Raw genomic sequence first — 20,360 nt, 5'->3', positions numbered from 1 at the left:
TGATTTTATATGGATTGCTAACACATACTGGATTTGGATATCCAATCATTTCTATGCATAAAACGAGTTCTCAGTTGAAAAAGGTTGTGTTACTTGGGGTCCAGAGTCACAATACCTGAAAGTCATAGGCTGCAGCTTTGATCTTCACTTAGAGAAGGGATTGACAAAAAGTCTATTACAAAAACAAACAAAAATTAAGCTTTTCTTTCTGGCCAGGGTTAGATAAGACCACTGAAGAAACACTGAAGAGTACATCAGTGGAAAAGGAGCTACCATTTGCAACAATGAAAATTACAAGATAGAATGTGGTGGAGGCTTCCCATGGATTTTAGAGCATTTGAAGAATAAAAGGTGTAATAGATAGAAGTTCCAAACAGTTTGATGGGTTCCCGATGAATCAAGCAGAAATTAGAAAAACCTGAGACACATTGTGTGGCTTGATTGCTGCTTATGAATTCCCAGAAGAATTGAGTCAGTTTACTGAGCTCAGTTTGGTTCTGAAGAGTTTTCCAATTTCGATGTGAAAAAATCAGATATCACAGCTGTAACATCCTACTACAAATGAAGCAGCAGAGTGCTCAGTATGCATTGTTAAACATCCTGTTGTGAATCAAATATTAGATGGAAATTGACACAAATGTCTGAAGTCATTGAATCAAAAATTAGTGATTTTTGTTTTGTTTTATGTTTCAGTATGTTTAGAAGAACACCACTTAAATTGTCTCTTAGAAGACAGCCTCAAATAAAGTTTTCAAGACTGAAACCATATTTAAAACAGTAGAACAAATAACGTTCAAATAGCTAAAGAATCAGGATATGGGGGTAGAGTGAAAGAAAGGAGTCTGAAGTTGAACCAGAAGGTTTACGTAAAAGAAGATAACAATAAGAGATCGGTGTAGCTACCAGGAAGAGTCTTGGAAATACAAGTATATTTAGTCAATATGTCTGGTCATGGAAAGGTTAGGTTGGCACATTTGGATCAAGTTTTACTTTTAGAAGCTCATGAAGTCAAAGCAAGTTAGATAGAATCAAATGAATCTGATAAATTGGATATTGAAGTTGAGAGTGTGGTGCTGGAAAAGCACAACAGGTCAGACAGCATCCGAGGAGAGGAGAATCAACATTTCAGGCATAAGTCCTTCATCAGGAAAAATTCTTCAGATGCTCCTGACCTGCTATGCTTTATCAGCACCACACTGTCAATGCTGATCTCTAGCATCTGCAGTCCTCACTTTCTCCTCCCTGATAAATTGGATAGTTGGTTTTTGAGTTGAGTACCAACCGTTAATTCAACTATTGAAAGCAGTTTGGATCTAAGTTGAGGTCTGACAGATATGACTGATGAAATGTAGAATTCTGCAGTAGGTCATTATTGGCAAAACTTTTGTTTGGAATCAAGCTTGGACTGGTGGTAATCAAGCATGGGCAGTACGGTGGCACAGTGGTTAGCACTGCTGCCTCACAGCGCCAGAGACCCGGATTCCATTCCCGCCTCAGGTGACTGACTGTGTGGAGTTTGCACATTCTCTCTGTGTCTGTGTGGGTTTCCTCCGGGTGCTCCGGTTTCCTCCCACAGTTCAAAAATGTGCAGGTTAGGTGGATTGGCCATGCTAAATTGCCCGTGGTGTTAGGTGAAGGAGTAAATGTAGGGGAATGGGTCTGGATGGTTTGCGCTTCGGCGGGTCAGTGTGGACTTGTTGGGCTGAAGGGCCTGTTTCCACACTGTAACTAACCTAATCTAATCATTTGTGGTCAATGTCATTACCCAAACTCTGAAAATCTGAATCAGGAAAAAGCAAATGCTCTTCGCAATGGTGAATGAGTGGTGCATTTTGATTTGTAAATAAATGAAATTCAAGAAATAAACATACATCATATTAAACATTGAATGTTGTTTAACACATTCAATAAGGAGGGAGGACTGTAATTGTCCTCTTCTGTGACCCTTTTATGTTTATGCATTCACACTAGTATTAGTTAGGCTTTGATTTCCAACTGCTACACTCTGTCTTTTATATGCTCTGCAAATGTATCACATTGACCAGGGAAATGCATCTTCTGGAGTCCTGCAAACCCCAATTTCTGTGCCAGGAGATCCTCCCTCAGTAGCTAAACTGGCCTCTGCTGTCTCTGGCTTATCTTGAGTAATTATAATCAGCCTGTTCAGACATGCTCTAACACAGCTGTGGGGTAGATGAGACTTGAAATCAGATCTTTTGGAAGGGTAGGGATATGACCACTGCACCAGAGAAGCCATTTCGAAACCTGCACGCTGATTTGAATATCCCAGTTTATCACCTTCAATTCAAGTTAAGTTGCCCTTAATTCACCTAATTAACTACTCACTGTATTTGGCAAATTTGCATGTTGCTCCCCTCCTTCCCACTTTCTGGAAAACAACTGGGAACCACCCCTCAATGTGGTCTCAAAATACAGCCCGATGTTATTTACAATTTAAATTTAAATGCTGTCATAATCTGTCACCAGGGTAAAAGATGTCTCGCACTATTATCACTGGACTGTTAATCCAGAGACCAAGGTAATATTCATGGAACCTGAGTTTGAATCTTACTGCAGCAGATGGTGGAATTTGAATTCACTAATTTGAATTAAGAGTTAAATTATGACAATTGTCAAGGAAAGAGAAATCATCTGGTTCGCTAATGTCCTTTAAGGAAGAAAACTGCCAACCTTACCTGGTCAGACCTACATGTGACTCCAGCACCACACTAATATAGTTGACTTTTAACTTCCATCTTAACTGTGCAATTAGGAAGAGCAACAAATACTGTCATAGCTGGCATACATGAAAATGGATTAAAAGACTGTGTACCAATCTCCTATTATCCAAGTTTAAAGAATAATGAAGCAACTTAATTTTTTTTGTTATTAGTACAATATATTCTGCAAGCAGAAGATTTTACAATTTATCAACTGCATGTGTTTTAATGTAAGGTCACTTGTTTGATGACAAATAATAATTTATAGTTTTATATCCCACTATTCTACTAGGTTTTCCTTTGCCTTTTTATTCACAACGGGATTGTTCAAACATATTTTATGATGTTTACATCAGAATGTGATCGTTTATTCACTTGTAAAACATATTCACCTTTTCTGTGTTTTCTAATGATGTGGAAACTGTCAGATGATTTTATTCTGATCCCGAGTCTACTGCACAAACCTGCATTTCCATTCCTCACAAATTGATATGTATCAGCACTATTCTTTTTTTGGCATGATCTCAGGCTTCCTTGTTATTTATGTCAATTGCATTTTTGTGTTGTCTGCTCCCAAAGTAAGTGTAAAGTAAACCTGGTGACAAACACAATGTCAACCAAGACTGTCGCCCACGGAGGCCCTCGTTGTCTTCAATACTGACCATTATGATTCTGCCAGATTTATATTGGGATTGCAGCCAACCAATGTTTTGGGAACTGGCAGGCAGAAATAACCCCAGTTACACTTGTGTCAAAGCAATTTAAGTTAACAATTCTAGACTGCATGTGGTAGATGCAGGTTGGTGGGGGAGATGGTGGTATAGGTTGCAGTCATAAAATTAGACAAACACATTTAGGCTATTTCAGGTTAATGTCACTAATAAACTGGTGTTAATCTCAAATTACTATCTCCCACCCTCTGGAAAGGAGGCTCGATAGTATTAAAAAAATTACGAATGAGATCTTGCTGAGTGTCATTGTTTCATGTTGAACAGCCTTTATGTAACTTAATCATAGAATCCCGACAGTGTTGAAGCAAGTCATTCAGTTTATTGAGTCCACAACAATCCTTCAAAGAGCACCCCACTCAGATACACTGCAACCTTGCATTTCCCATGGCCAATCCACCTGAATGACATATCTTTGGACTGTGGGAGGAAACTGGAGCACCCGAAGGGCAGACACAGAGAGACTGTGCAAACTCCACACACACACTCACCTGAGGCTGGAATTGAATCCAGGTCCCTGGCACTATGTGGCAGAAGTGCTAACCACTGAGCCACCGTGCTGGATACAGGCTTGAGAAGATGGATTGTGGTTACTTTTTCCTGTGCTTTTATTGTTGCTTTACATTAGTGTGAGCTTGAATTAGTTTGGATGGTAGAAAATTGATGTGCATGTTCAGAACGTATCCATGTTTGCTGCATTTGTGATGTCTGACTTGTCTTCTTTGTACACCCCAACAGTTTTTTTTTTCTTACCAATACTGGAAAATATGGTAAGAAGCTGCTGTGTGTGGCTAGAGCTAGAACGAGGACTGTGTGTGGGTGCCTGAACGAAAGGCAGCTGCAGCATTTTAAAAAAAGGAAGAATTACTGAGAGCAAGAGAAGTCACAAATTTAGCATGAGGACTCATCCAGAAACAGATGATAAATATTTGAAACCGTGGGGGGATATGGTAATGAGAAGGAAAGTCATCAATAACATAAGAGATTAAAAGCACGATGCAGATAAAAGAGAGTTCTGCACAAATTACAAAGAACACACGGAAAAACTTGCTGGCAGGAAAGATCTGAAGATAATAAAATAAATTTGAATTAAAAAAAAGAACAGTGGATGCTGGAAATCTGAAATAACCTGAAAACAGATGTTGCTGAAGAAACTTAGGTCTGGCAGCATCTGTGGAGAGAAAATAGAATTAATCCTTTGAGTATACTGGCCCCGAGTCAGAACTGATAGCATTCCAGAAAATTTGATATTTATGTGGTAGCAGTGTGGTAGCGGGTGTAGGTCGGGGTGGAGAAAGGAGTGAGTGGAAAGGTGAATGTGGAGCCCAGAAAGAGAGAGAATAAGAAAGCAGGCAACGAGATAGTTGATAGTCACAATTTAAATTATTGTTTATTTTGCTACATTAGTTGTGGTTGACATTATCATGTTTTGTGCATATTAACCTGGCAGCCACAGACCATTTAATTTAACGTAGTGATAGGAAAGCTATTGGAAGAAATAATCTGGGAGAAAATTATGAGCCACATAAGCAGGTCTGGGCTAATAAAGGCAAATAAGTATTCTGGTGGTGGGAGGGGTTGATGGAAAATCAGGCACCAAAATAATTCAACCAATGTTTCTCCTTATAAAACAAATGATCCAACAAATTTTATTAACAACGTTATCAACTTTTTTTGCATCTTTAAAGACCTATGCATGTGAATTTCAAGTCTGTCTCTCCACAGTCTTTAAAATTGTATCATTTAGGTTATATTGCCATTTCTCATTTTCCTTCTAAGATGCATGACTTCATACATTTCTGCATTAATTTTTATTTCACACATGTCTGTCCATTCCACCGTCTATCCATCTTCTTCTGAACTATTTGAGTATCTTCCTTACACCTCACTGCATTTCAAAGCTTTGTATCATCTGTAAAGTTTGAAATTACAGCCCTGGTTATGTTACTGAATAGATATTTGACCAGACAATTAGTCTACCTTTAAGACAATTGCATGGCATCATGACACAAGTCAGATGTATTATGACTCAAATTCCGTATGCTATATATCTTTCATGATATCATCGCTTTACCATAGGACATGAGCAAATGGTATACAAGTCTCAGACTTCAATAAATTGTTTCTCTTCCTAAAACAAATGATCAAGCAAATTTTATTAACAGCATTATCAACTTATTTTGCATCTTTAAAGATCTGTGCACAGAACCCTGAAGAGCATTGACATAAGAGGGATCTGGGTGTACAGATCTCTGAAAGTGCCAACGATGATAAGGCAGTCCAGAAGGGACTTGCGTGCTTGCTTTCATTGGCTGGGGCATCAAATATAAAAATTTGCTAGTTATGTTACAGCTGCAGAAAACTTTTATTAGGCCACATGGGAATATTGCATGTAGTTCTGCTCACCACACTACCAGAAGGACATAGAAAAAAGTGAGGACTGCAGATAAGAGTCAAAATGTGAGGTGCTGGAAAAGCACAGCCAGTTAGGCAGCAGCCAAGGAGCAGGAGAATTGATGTTTTGAGTATAAGCTCTTCTTCAGAAATGTCTGATGAAGGACGTGAATGCTTTAGAGAGGGTGTAGAAAAGGTTAACTGGGATGTTGCCTCATCTGGAGGGTTTCAGATGTGAGGAAAATTGGATAAACTCCAATTGTTTTCACTCGAAAAATGGAGGCTGAGGGGCAACCAGATTGGTTCTACAAAATTATGCAAGGTATAGATAGCGTGGGTAGCTGGAGGCTTTTTCCCAGGTTGGAAAGGTCAACTACAAGAGGGCACAGGTTCACATGAGAGGGGAAAGTTTAGGAGAGAGGTACAGGGTAAAATTTTCACACGGAGGGTGCCTGGGATACACTGCCAGTGGAGGTGGTGGGAACAGGTGGGTTAACAACTTTTAAGGTATATCTTGATAGGTCATGAATGGGAGTCAAACAGAGGAATAAAAACTGTGTATGGGCAATAAGTAACAAGTCTAAATAAGGATTAGGAATTGGTGCATGCGCTGTACTGTTCTTTGTTCTATGTTTATCTAAAATGGGGTCACTTGAAGCATGACACATTGATGGAAGTATGCACTGTTTGTAAACAAATTGTTTCATATTCGACAAAAAAAACAAAAAAAATTGCGAATGTTGAAGATCTAAAACAAAAACCAAATTGCAGGAAAAACTCAGCAGGTTTGGCAGCAGTAATGGAGTACAGGCAGAGGGAAAAGGAAAAGGAAGAACAAAGCAAAGAGAAAAAAGTTTAATATTAGCTTGAGATTGTAATTGTATAGAATCCCTACGGTGCAGGAAGCAATCCAATTGGCCCATCGTAACCTCACCGATCCTTCGAAGAGCATCCCAGACAGACAGACAGACAGACAGACACACACACACACACACGATCCATGTAACCCTGCATTTCCCATGGTTAATAGTCCGCATATCCTGGATGCTATGGGCAATGTAGCATGGCCCATCCACCGAAACTGAACATCCTTGGACTGAAGGAGAAACCAGAGCACCCAAGAAAACCCACACAGGCATGGAGAGAATATGCAAACTCCAGGCAGACAGTCACCTGAGGCTGGAATTGAACCAGGGAGATTGTCAGCTTAATTGAGATGACTTCCTTGTGGTGGGACAGAAAATCAATGGATCCTGAAACCACATTGAGCTAAAAGAAGGCCCTCAGCAAGAATGGCAGCACCAACACCCATGTCAATGACCTAAAGGTGTGTTTCTTCTCCTCTATGGGGCCTTTTGCTCACTAAACATTAATTTTTAGGTTTTTTTTGTGTACCTGTCCAAGGCTAACTCCATGTTGAGGAGCCTTTGAGATTTCCCTTCTGCTTGAACAGTGCCTGCTTTCCCAATGGCACTGCTGAAGTTCCAGAAGTGTTAGTTTTCAAGTTATGTTGGCAATGTTGAGAGCAGCTCAACTTTGTTTGCAGAGAGCATCAGCAAGTGACTAATTAGGAAACTGTCAGCAGTTAAATTTCTGAACCAATACTGCTGTCAGGAAATGAGTGCTTGAGATCCATTTTGTAATCTAATGTTGAGCCAATGTGTTGCGACTTTAGTACTTTGGCAGTTATCTTTTGAAATGACTTTGGGAATTAGGATTTTATCTGCTAATATTTCATAGAATGCTATTTTGAAGACAATTTTGAGGTGCATAAAAAAATTCCAAGTTGTATGTTGCTATCAGTTAGCCAGAAACATAAAATCATTTAACTAACTTAATGCAATTACTCCTCATAATGGTAGGCACACTGTACAGCCGAAAGTGCTTTGAGCGATGCAATTTTTTTACAATTTAAAAGAGTGTATTCTATTGTATTTTTGTATTTTGATTGTGATTCAAGCCACCAGGGTCTAACATTATGGAGGAATACTTACAATGCTTTAATCTTGTCCAACATTGCACTGAACTGCTGTCTCTAAAGTGCTGAAGAACTTTTATAGTGCAAATGCAATAACAATTTTACAGTTCCCATTTAGTTGCCATTTGCAATATAAAACCAAGCACTAAAGTCCAGAAATTCATGGGAATCTGTTTTGTCAGCCTAGGTGACACAGAAAGCAACTTGCTTTTAGTCATGTGTGAAAGTCCAGAGCCTGGTCCTAGCTATAGAAGGGAAGGTTGTTTCCATGGCAACTGTGAATGCGTCATGTTTGCAAAAGGTTTCATTGGTACATGCCATTGAATAGTGTCGACAACAGAGAGCATCCCAAAGTGTTTGCCTGTACCTTACATTGGAAATTATTCTGAGTTTTTGAGAAGAGAATCTTCTTTCCTCAGTAATAGTGAGCTATCCAATCTTCCCACTCTTTCCAGGTATCTGCAAATTTCTTGATGTAGTTTAAATGAACAGTGGAGCTGGGTCAGAATTGAGTTCCATCTCAAAATCATACACCTACTCCCCCCAGTTACTTTCAGAAAGAAGTATAGTTCAGCCCCTACCAAAGCCAGATTTTTTGGAGATTGAGAGTGGGATGATGTTGGTCTTACTTACAAATGGAAGAGTGGAGTAGTTTTGTGGTTAATGTTCAAGCGAAATGGTGATGGATGGTGAGGTCACACAAAATTGCTGCTGACATTCTTTCTTTCTGGAGCAGAATTCTGGCTGGGAGATGTGAGTATTTCTCTATTACCTTCTCCCTTCCAATAAGCTTATTGAATGCTTAGCGCCACTGGAGAGAGCTCATCTGAGCATTGTTTTCCCCATTGATTGCAGCGTTTTTGTCAAAATTTTCTCTGAAGACTTTACATTCGTTGAGGCTGTAGATGTGGTCAATGTGGGTTTCTGTATAGCCTTTGATAAGATTCCACATGGCAGGATGCTCTGGAAGATGAGATCGCATGGGATCCAGGGCAAGCTGGCAAATTAGATATACAGTTGGCTTGATAGTAGGAAGCAGAAGGTAATGGTGGAAGGATGCTTGTCGGACTGGAGGCCTGTGACTGGTGGAGTACCTCAGGGCTCAGTGCTGGGATTTGGATGATTAATAAGTTTGCTGATAACATTTAAATACATGGTATCGTGGACAGTGAGGAAGATTATTTGAAATGGCAGCGGGAGTTGATCAGCTTGGAAAGTGGACAAAGAAATGACAAATGGAGTTTAATATAGATAAATTTGAGGTCTTGTATTTTGACAAGTAAAGTCAAGGTAGGAGTTTCATGGTGAATGGTACAGCCTTAAGGAGTGTAGTGGTACAGAGGGATCTTGGAGTTCAGGTTCACAGTTCTCTGAAAGTGGAGTCACAGGTAGACAGGACAGTGAAGAAGGCTTTTGGCACACTTCATCAATCAGAGCATTCAGCATAGAAGTTGGGAAGTTATGTTACAATTATACAAGATATTGGTGAGGCCACACATAGAATATTGACCAAACTTTAGACACCTTGTTATATTATTAAATTGGACAGAATGCAGAAACAATTACAAGGATGCTGTCAACTCGTAGGACAAGGGTAGCAGGCATATTGGAAAACCACTGCATCCATGTTCTTTTCTATACTGAAAGCAAACACAACACCATGACTTGGAAAGTCTTTACTGCTGAGTCGAATTGCTGGAACTCATCATGATAGACCATTGTGGGGCATCACCACCACACAGACTGCAGTGCTTCAAGATTAAAGTGAAGCACTAGGATCACAAGGTCAATTAACTAAATAAGGTCAATCCATCATTCACACTTTTTCTATAATCTATTAACCTGAAAAGAGTATTTTTGGACCTGATGCAAGTCTATTTTTTGCTGTTTTTCATTTAGCAGCTGCATACAAGGCAGAGTATTAGAGATACCAGTGTAAAAGTCACAGGAAGATTAGATTTTAAAATGTCAACAAATTGAATAAAAAGTTCTGAAATATGTGCATTTACAGTTACTTTTGTAATATTGTGTCAGAGTTATTTAAATCACTTCACCTTGGCTCAATGACTTTATCCTATATGTAAGTGAATTGTGTATACCAGGATTATCCTAGCTTTAAATTCTGGCCCAGATTAAGTTAATCCAAGGTGATGGCAGTGGTAATTTGCTTTCAGTATACCTTTAAAGAAAATACTTGAACATGCATGTGCATTATTTCTTTTAAACTGAAGAATGGTTTCTTAGCATGCATTGTTTAAGATCTAGCATAATGGTTTTATTTCTGGACTACTCTTCCAGAGACCCAGAATAAGGCAGAGGTATGAGTTTAAATCCTACAATGAGGGTAGCATATTGTGATTTGGTTAAATATATAAATCAGAAATAAAATGCTTTTGAACATACTTGGTCTTTGTATAAACTCATCGGTCCATTAAAATCCTTAAGGGAAAGAAGTTTGTTTTCCTTTTCTGGTCGAGTCTATTCATGACCTGAGATCCACATCAGTGTGAGTAGCATTTGATATCTGAATGGCTACTTAATCATATAGGGGTGAACAAAAGGAATTCACACTAAGAATCAATTTTTAAAAAAATCAGTATTAAGGTATCGATAACCTTAAACAACCATGTTAGTCGCTATAATGATCTCAATACAAATACTTTTAAAAAGCCACATTACCCCAAACAGAAAGAAATCGAGACTTGTGATTTTGATGCCTTGATAGTCACATCTCTATGGTTTGTTAATGACGTTATTAAGGAGTAAGAGAAACAGGTATTAATTTGTATGTGGTAGAGTTCCTACCTCTGAGACAGGATGCTAGGGTCCAAGTCCCACTTGTCCCAGATATGTGTCATTGTTACAACACAGGGAAAACCCCTCTGTTAATTTAAACCAGCAAAACAGAAAAGATTCACCCCGTGCTGTAATCTGTTAAAACTCGAGAGGCAAAGAGCTACCCCAGAGGCAAAGATTTAAAATAAATTTAACAACTTTATACTTTAAGTCCAACAGAGAATATTAAAACTAACAACTATTCACAACTCCTTTCTCTTAAACCTATCTTTTACCCCTCACTCTATATTACTAGTCTGGCAAAACATCCTGATAAAAACTCATGAAAATAAATTTATGTTTCAAACCAGTCAGCTTTGCTTGATGTCCTCTGTAGATTTTCCTCTGTAGATTCTCTCCTGGTTGGTTTTGATGTTTTGTGGCACAACCTCTCCACAGACAGGTACCTCTCAGAGAGCTCTTGAGCTAGCAGCTTAAATGTTTTGGTCTTTTGGCAGTTCTCTCTCTAGCTGTTCAAATGTCCAGTTTTATACCCTGAAACATTAGATCATTTCATTGATTTTAACAATATCAAAATACTAAATTCAAACTTGATTGGATTTTAGTATCTTGGAGCATAAATTAAACTGATTGGCTGAATTTGAATTTTTTTTGTCACATGGTAACCAAGCTACTCCATCTGTGTCAACCATGTGTTACATTGGTACCTTGTTCAGAACACTGCATCAGGTAGTTTTGTGAGCTTTACAACTTTCAAACGTACATTACCTCTACACATTCATAACAGTCACAAAATTTCTGAATAGGTTGCTTAAAATAAGCAACGGCACATAGAGGAACAACTGTGGGTTGGGTGAGACCTATAGCACTGAGTAAGTTAATATTCCCTTGCCACAAGGAAAAGCTATGTATCTTGGGTTTCTGTCCCACCAGCTGGCTTAGCATCTGTCCTGAGTACAATGCTGTCACCTCAGTTTTAATAATGTTCCTTTACGTACATTCTCAGTGGACCAGCTGGGCATTTCAGCCTGCATTTTATTATGCTCTTTTGTTTTTGTGTGTGATGTCACAAGAAACAATTTAACAGATTTACTTGTAACTGCAGCAAGTTAGATTTGATGTGAAGCATTTTTCTATCCACCACTTAATATGCTTGCCAAGGAAGTAGATTTGTTCCTGAATGCAAACACAAAGCCATGTTGAAAATGATGAGCAAGGAGACCCAGCAAAATTGGTGATCTTCAGTCATCAACCAGTATGCTGCAACATCATTTTATGCTCCAAAAGGGGGAATGAAAATCATGTCACTGAATCAACTGAGGCAGGGAAGAGATTCGACAGTGCATGCATAGGGGCTGACACTGGTGCATAGATTATAAGCGCTTTTAAATTAACCTGTTTGGGTATGTTATGACATGCTTCCATGGAAGGTGGAACTTAAACCTGGACCTTCTGGTCTAGACATGGATTGCTGCATTGTAGCACAAATAGTTTATAATCTTAATCAAGAAGAGGTTTCATGCTTCTATTCCAGGTTCAATTTTTTTTATTTGCTTTTTGCTGGTAGCCTCAATTGATCCCTTAAAAAGACCATTGGTTTAGTTGCTATGAGCCTGAAATAAGGTCAGGAATGTGTACTAAATTTTGGAAGCAAGGTTTTCATGAAAGATCGGAAAGGAAAGAAAGAGGGCTGTCGGTCTTGATTAGTGCAAACATTGCAGTGGTGGAGAAAAAGGTTATTCTGGAGGGTGTAAAGTCTGAACCTTTACAAAGGTCCAGGCTCAAATGTAATACGACTGACAAAGGCATAGGATTGTAAAATTCTCAAAATAATTTTACGTAACAATGTTTCAAAATCACAAGGGTATGAATTGCACACGAATAACAGAAGAACAGGTGAATAAGCTGGCACAAGACACATAGAATCCCTAAAATGTGGAAACAGGCCATTTGGTCCAACAAGTCCACACCAACCCTCCAAAAAAAAATTCCACCCACACCATTACTCTACACTTCTCCAGATTAATGCACCTAGTCTACACATCCCTGAACATTATGGGCAATTTAGCATGGTCAGTTCACTTAACCTGCACATCTTTGGACTGAAGGAGGAAACCGGAGCACCAGAGGAAACCAACGCAGACACAGGGAGGATGTGCAAACTCCACACAGACATTCACCTGAAGCTGAAATTGAACCTGGGTCTTTCACACTGTGAGGCAGCAGTGCTGACCATTGAGTCACCAGGCCACATTAATGAAAACAAAACCTCAAACGTATTTCTTACACTTCAATTGAAGCCTAATTTAGTAAATAATCTGCAGAAGCCAAAATCTTCCAGTTCATTCTCACTACTAGACAAATGACCTCCTTCATATAGCTTTTTATCATATTTAAATTTTTGAGATCAAAGTTTTTCACATCTATCTGTCTGGATAATATTTGCAAAGCTGTATTATCCACAAAATGCTCCTTTACTTTTCAGCCTTTTCTTTAATAAAGAAAGATAAAGAAATGTTGGCTTCTTTTATTCAGGTCTTCTACTTTTAACCTACAGAAATTGTGACACTTATCTCCAGCTTTCTGCTTCAAGACACCCAGGAGAGGAAGAAAGATTAGATGTTCCTTAAATGGTGCTCACAGTAACCCAGTCCCTATTCACACTTTGAACATTTATCAGATACTCAGGAAAAGGGTGCAACATTTGACTTGTTTTCCTACGTACAGTAATACATTGAGGAACCAAGGAATTGTCATCCTTTCACATATTCTTCTGTGCATCTGCTCAAAACCTATGACTATCAAAGGTTGGGGTTACTATTCTGCATAGTCAGCTCTGTGAGTGGGCAAAGATCACATCATGAACTGAGAATAGTTCCAAAATGAATTTTTTGTCAGTAACAATATTTGCAAACACTCCAAATGTTGATAAGAATTACTCAAATGGATTTTTCACAATGTATCAAATATCTACCTTCCCAGTCATATAGAAATCAGAAGTTCCATTGTTCTCTTAATTTCCTGTAAGTGCCTTGATGATCTCAGATATTGATATATTGGAATGCATCAAGGCCCTTTTATAATTACAGTCTTCTAGGTCGTTGTATATAATCTTCCCTATGACATTCTGAATTGAGGTGAATTGGCAATTACTATTTTCCATTCACATAATCCTTACGTGCAACAAGCGAGGAAATTCAACCATGACCAAATTGACTTAACATACAATCTCATAGCATAACAAACAATTATCAACATAGTGTGCTCCAAAAGTCGAACAATTGCATGGTCATTTTTGAGCCTTTTAGTTCATATTAGATGGAGAGAGGCCCAGAATATTTTGCATAGAGGAAGAAATAACAGAGGTATCATTACATGAGTCGGGCACTCTAATATCTAACAGTAAAGATTAGCAGAAGTAAATTTGTCAGGAAATTACAGACAAGTAGTAATAAGGGACATTAATTATTCTAATATAGACTGGGAAAGTAATGTTATAAATCAAAGAAGGAAGAAAGTTTCTGAAGTGTGCTCAGGATTTTACATATATTTATATATAATGTATCGAAAAATGCACATATAAGCTCAATTCTAGAGAATAAGGTGGATGAGAATAAGGTTTAGGTTTACCAAAGAGAGAAGACAAGGAAAAATATAGAGTCAAAATATTAAATTGGAGGAGGAGTAATGTTCGAGCTGCCAGGGTAAATTGGAGTGAATGATGTTCAATGACAATGAGGGTAACTTACTCTTTCATTATAAAGAGGAGATGAGTCGGGTCCAATTACGGTTTATTCCCATAGTTGGGTAAATAGATGTTGGGTTGGAAGATAAAACAATCAAGACCAGAGACTTCTGAACAATGAAAGAACAATTAAAACCACACCTTCTGAACAATTAAATGCATAAAGTGCAAGTTCTTAAAGCAGAAAAAAAGGTGGCTATTTCAATTATAGGATGTAGGAGATTATAATCAATAAGTGAGCACATAATACCAAAATGGTGCAATATGTATCATGGAGAAAAGAGTAATACTTCAAATCAATATAGATAGACTGATCAGGATGGGTTGAACAGTAGCAAATAGAATTTAATCCATAAATGTATAAAGAAATGTGTTTTGGGAGGACTGACAAGACAAGCAGATTTTGTTGAAAAGTAGAAGCTCAGCAAGTACAGAGGATCAGAGGTATCTTCATGTCTATGTTCATTATTTATTGAGGCAGCAGCATGAGTAGATAAGATTGTAAAGAAGGAAGATGGGATTCTTGTCTTTACTAGTCAAGGCACTGAATACAAGAGCAAGGAGTTATGATGGAGCTGTATAGAATGTTTGTTCAGTCACAGTTGGAGTATTGTGTGTAGTTCTGGTTGCCACATCATAGGAAGGATGTGATTACACTAAATATTGCAGAAGAGATTCACCAGGATGTTGCTTGGGCTAAAGTATTTCAGCTATGAGGAAGACAAGTTGGCTTGCTTTTGTTAGAGCAGAGAAGGTTATCTGATTGAAGTGTGTAAAATTATGAGGAGTGTAGATAGGGTACAATATGAGAAACCGTTTTTACTGAGTAGAGGGATCACTAACCAAATGGTTCACTTTTAACTTGAGGAGCAGAAGATATAAAGAGGATTTGAGGGCATTTTTCTCAACCAGAGCTTGTAGCTATCTGGATTCCCCTGCTAAGAAGGGTAAGGCTGGACCCTCAATATAATTAAGAACTATTTAGATGAATGCTTGAAATGTGCACTGTTTAAGGGATTCAGCTCATGATGCATTGTAAACAACAAATGCTGAAGATCATAGGAGATCAGAGAACATCCATGGAGAGACAGATCAAGCTAGCATTTCAAGTCTAGATGACTCTTCATCAGAGCTGAACTGAAGTGTGGAGAGGACAGCATTTATGCTATAGTTTGTGGGGGAGGAAGTGAAGGTGATGGGTGTAGGGTCCTGGTGGAGAAAAAATGTTGATTGTTCAGATTAATTGATTGGAATGTGACAATGGCAGAACAATGGTGTGTAGAATTGCCAGACATGAAAGAACAGACTGTCCCACTGGGATGGTGGGGAGGTGAGAAAGGACATGATGACAGAATGTCACAAGCTAAAAGAAAGGGAAGAAACGGGAGTTGGTTCACAATTGAAGGTCTTGAACACAATATTAAGTCCAGAAGGCAGAAAAGTGTCTAGTCGGCAGATAGGATGGTGTTCCTCCAGTTTGTGTTGTAATTCACTGGAACACTGCAGCATACCAGGGACAGATGTTGGCATGTGAGCAGAACGCTGTGTTAAAATGACCAGCTATGGGAAGGTAGGCGTTATGCTTGCACATGGACTGGAGGTGTTCTGCAAAGCTGTCATTTAGAGCCCAAGTGCTCTAAAGTGGGATTAGCGTAGAAGGATGTTTGCTGTGGTGCACCAACATGACAGACTAAAGCTCCTCGTTTTGTACTCTGAAGTCAAAGAGTGAGTATAAGCCAGACTTGGCAGATAACATGAAAGGGAATTCAAAAGTCCTAAAGGCATATATGAGTAGTGACTGTATAGTAAAGGGATGTACAAGACTGATAAGCAGTCGAACAGTCATTTCATAGGGAAACGATAGGAACTAAATGAAAACTTTGCAGTTCTCATTTTAAAAAGAAGAAAATGCTGACAACATCACAGTGAAAAAAGAGCTAGTTCTGATTCTGGGTAGACTAAAATTGCGAATGTTTAGACAGACTGTCTGTGCTTAAAGGTTCATGAGTCATCAGAACGAATTAAAATGCATTGGAGGATGCTGAGGCAAGTAAGGATGCATAATGTGGAGACATTGATCATAATCTACCAATCCTCCCTTTTTTAGAGGATGTGTTGCCAGAGGGTTGGACAACTGTAAATATTATATCCATGTTCAAGGAAAGAGGTGAAGAAAAGTTTTTTTTAAATGAGCTCAATGTTTGGTCTTTCAAAGCCCAAGTTTCTTCCTGCAACTCCATTTTACAGATTGATTTAGGGCAATTGTTAGAATAGTTTCCCTCCAATTGTCAGAGATTGGTGCTGAGGCATTGTGACCGAAAATTCAATCCCAGTTTCCTTTGGACATCATTGCTGGAAGTATATTTCAAATATTTTGCTGCTGACAGTAATTAGTCATAAATTCTAGTTACTGAGAACATGTGAGAAAGGTACCTATGCACACTTTGAAGAAACAAGCAAATCGCAAAGTCATTTTTCTTCCTCCGAACTGCATGATTGACTCCAATAACCAGCTGTGCAATTCTGTAATTTAAAAGGAGTTTTTAATTCACTTGGCTAAGGCGTTGTAGCTTAATGTTGAGGTTAACAATCTGCTCAAGGGATTCAGCTGATAATGTACTGAAAACAACAAATGCCGAAGATCACAGCAGATTAGAGAGCATCTGTAGAGAGAGATCAAGCTAACATTCCGAGTCTAGATGACTCTTCATCAGAGCTGAACTGAAGTGTGGAGAGGACAGCATTTATGCTATAGTTTGTGGTGGGGGGGGGGGGGGGGGAGGGTGGAGAGTGGGAGAGTGGTGGGTGTAGGGTGCTGGTGGATAAAAGATGTTGATTGTTCAAATTAAGTGATTGGAATGTGAGAATGGCAGAACAATGGTGTGTCAAACTGCCAGACTTGAAAGAACAGACAGTCCCACTGGGATGGTGCGGAGGTGAGGGAGGACATGATGACAGAATGTAACAAGCTAAAAGAAAGGGAAGAAATGGGAATTAATTCACAACTGAAGGTCTTGAACTCAGTATTAAGTCCAAAGTGTCTAGTCAGAAGGTGGATGTTGTTCCTCCAGTTTGCACCGTGATTCACTGGAACACTGCAGCATGCCAAGGACTGATGTGGACTGGCTATACAGGAAAGTCGGTATCATGCTTACACACAGAATGGAAGTGTTCTGCAAAGCTGTCATCCGGTCTGTGTTTGGTTTCTCCAATGTAGAGTCAGCCACATTGGGTGCAGCGAATACAATACGCAAGATTAAAGGAGGTACAAGTGAAATGCTGCTTCACCTGGAAAGACTACTTAGGTCCTTGGGTGGTGAGCAGGGAGGGGGTAAAGGTGCAGTGTTGCACCTTCTGCAGTTACATGGGAAGGTGCAATGAGGAGGAGGGTTGCTGTTGGTCATTGTGGAATGGACTAGGCTGTCCCAGAAGGAACAATATCTGTGAAATGCAAACAGAGGGAGTGCGGGGAAGATGGGTTTTCTGGACGTCGCATTCTGCTGGAGTTGTCTGAAATGGTAGAGAATGATCCTTTGAGCGTGATGAAAAGTGAGGACAGGGGAACCTGATAATGCTGTTGTGAGTGATGGGAAGGGGCAAGGGCAGAAGCACAGGTGATAGGTCGGATGCAATTGATCCTGTCAACCACAGTAGATGGGAAACCACAGTTATGGAAGAAGCAAGACATGCTAGTAGCATTGTTTCAGAAGGTAGCATCATCCAAACAGATGCGATGTAGATGAAGGAACTGAAAAAATTGAGTTTTTCAGGACATGGGTGTGACAACTATAGTGAAGGTAGCTATGAGTCTCTGACTTTGTAATGGATGACAGTGGGCAGTTTATTCCCTGAAATGGAGACTGAGAAAGGGAAAGAAAGGGAAGTGTCGGTAATGTGACTGGTTGTGATTACCATCAGGAATTGATTGCCTGAGGTGATGGTCTGAATTTGGATGACCACAATCACAACTTTGAGTTTTTCCTCATGCTCCATTTGTGGAGAAAGTGGTTTCAACTTTCCTGGTCTGTACTGAAGCAGTTGAAAGTTGTCCAGACTTACCACGGCAGGTTGAAACCTTAGACCTCAAAACCCATGTCTGTTGCCATATTGCAATTGATGAAGGCTGCAGTCAATCAGGAGCTGTGTTATGAGAGAGGTGGGCATTGGTCTGTTCATAAAGTGTGAAGTGTGCTCCAGCAGGGACCGCAGGATAGGCATTTCTGAAATCTGATCGAAAACTGTACACCAATAACATGGATCTGTTTAATACTTCCTCATTGCTGTTATTGTTAATTTCAAATGTTTCACATGATATGGAACTTGGACTCATTTTGAATGACAAGGACTGTAGGGTAGAAATTCAAAAGGAGAAAGACAAGTTAGTGGAATAAATAGACAAGTGGCAGATGGAATTCCATGTCATGAAATGTGAAGTGATTAATTTGTTTAGAAGAACACAGAGAGACAAAATTAAATAACAAGATGTTTGCTGACACTAATGATCTGAACAATCTAATGACTGAGGGTGCTCACCTTTGATTACTTCCAAATGCAAATGCACATGCCTGCAATATTAAGCTGATTTTCTAAAAACAAAATATAAACTCTACCATGTTTAAAATTCCTACTTCATTAAAAATTTTCTTTGTATACTTTGTAATTTTCATTTTGCATTGTTAAGTATTTAGGTATTTCTCAATCTTTGCTCATATGAATTTGAGATAGTGCAGCAAAGGAGCATGCTCCTGGATGTTAATAGCACAGCTTACATAGAATCAGACTATTCTAATGCATGCTTGTGACAGAAACATTTGAATCTAGACCTTCTGGTCCAGAGTTAGTGACACTGTCACTGCATACTAGATACCTGTGCTTATGTGCATATACATTCAGATTTCTTTGCTCCTGTTTCTCCTTGAGAATTGTATTTTTATTTCATAGTTGCACTGATCAGAGTTCAATTCGCCTTGTTCCAGGCCTGAATATATTGAATAAAAATATCCATTTGTACATTAATCTTTGGCATCACAGGTTGAGAAAGCAGCTAATAAAGCATACAGTATACTTTATTTTAACACTGAAAGTTAAAGAGCAAGGAGGTGATTTTAAAGTCATGCAAAACACTGGTACAGCCTCAACTTTGGTATTAAGGCCAGTCTAAGGTTTCATACAATACAAAATTTTTGAAGGCATTGGAGAAGATTCAGAAGAATGTTTTCAGGGATGAGGGAACCATTTGGTCCTGTAAGAAAGGAAAACTGCCATTGTTATCTGGTCTGGCCTACATGTGACTCCAGACCCTCAGAAGTGTAGTTGATTCTTATCTGCCCTCTGAAATGGTCCTCAGATCAAAGGACAAGGTAATAAGTGTTGGCCCAGCCAACAACTGCCACATCCCATGAATGAGTTCAAAGAAAAATTCAGTTATATAGGTATACTGGAGAAATTGAGAGAAGATTGGATAGAGGCATTCAAAATCACAACCGTAAAGAGGTCAAAACTGTTTCTATTGGAATATTAAAAGTGAGAGGGTACGGGGTTAAGACAATTGTCAAAAGATGCAATGGAGACAAAAGGAAAACTTTCTCATGCTGTGAGTGGTTAAGATCTGGAATATGAGGCCTGATAGTGTTTTGGAAACAGGTTTAATTGAAACACTTGAGATAGAATTAGATTATTATTTGAAACAAAAGCAAGTGCCTAGTTATGGATAATTAGTAGCAGGTGAATTATTCATTTAGAGTGCTAGTACAGATACCACAGACTAAATGGCCTCCTTCTAAAAAATACTTATTCTGTGATTCTGTGAAATATAGTTATACATTTTAAACTTTACAAGCAGAAGAAACTAGACATAACTGATGATTAGTCTAACTTTAATTTTAAAATGCTCAGGTTTTAGAATAAAACATGCAGGTACAGATGAGATTTAAGAGTTGACCTTGAAATCATTTACATGAGAACAGCGGAACATCGATGACTAACACAGCTAGACATCA

General features: G+C 38.8%; 1 protein-coding gene across 1 annotated transcript in view; it reads left to right on the top strand.

The window, feature by feature from the left end:
* Positions 1–20,360, top strand: part of LOC140482363 (low-density lipoprotein receptor-related protein 1-like) — a 1,932,271-nt gene that overhangs the window by 872,475 nt on the left and 1,039,436 nt on the right. The window lies entirely within an intron of this gene.

The sequence above is a fragment of the Chiloscyllium punctatum genome, chromosome 10 (assembly GCF_047496795.1).
Source record: "Chiloscyllium punctatum isolate Juve2018m chromosome 10, sChiPun1.3, whole genome shotgun sequence".
NCBI lineage: Eukaryota > Metazoa > Chordata > Chondrichthyes > Orectolobiformes > Hemiscylliidae > Chiloscyllium > Chiloscyllium punctatum.
This window is presented reverse-complemented; position numbering and strand designations above follow the sequence as displayed.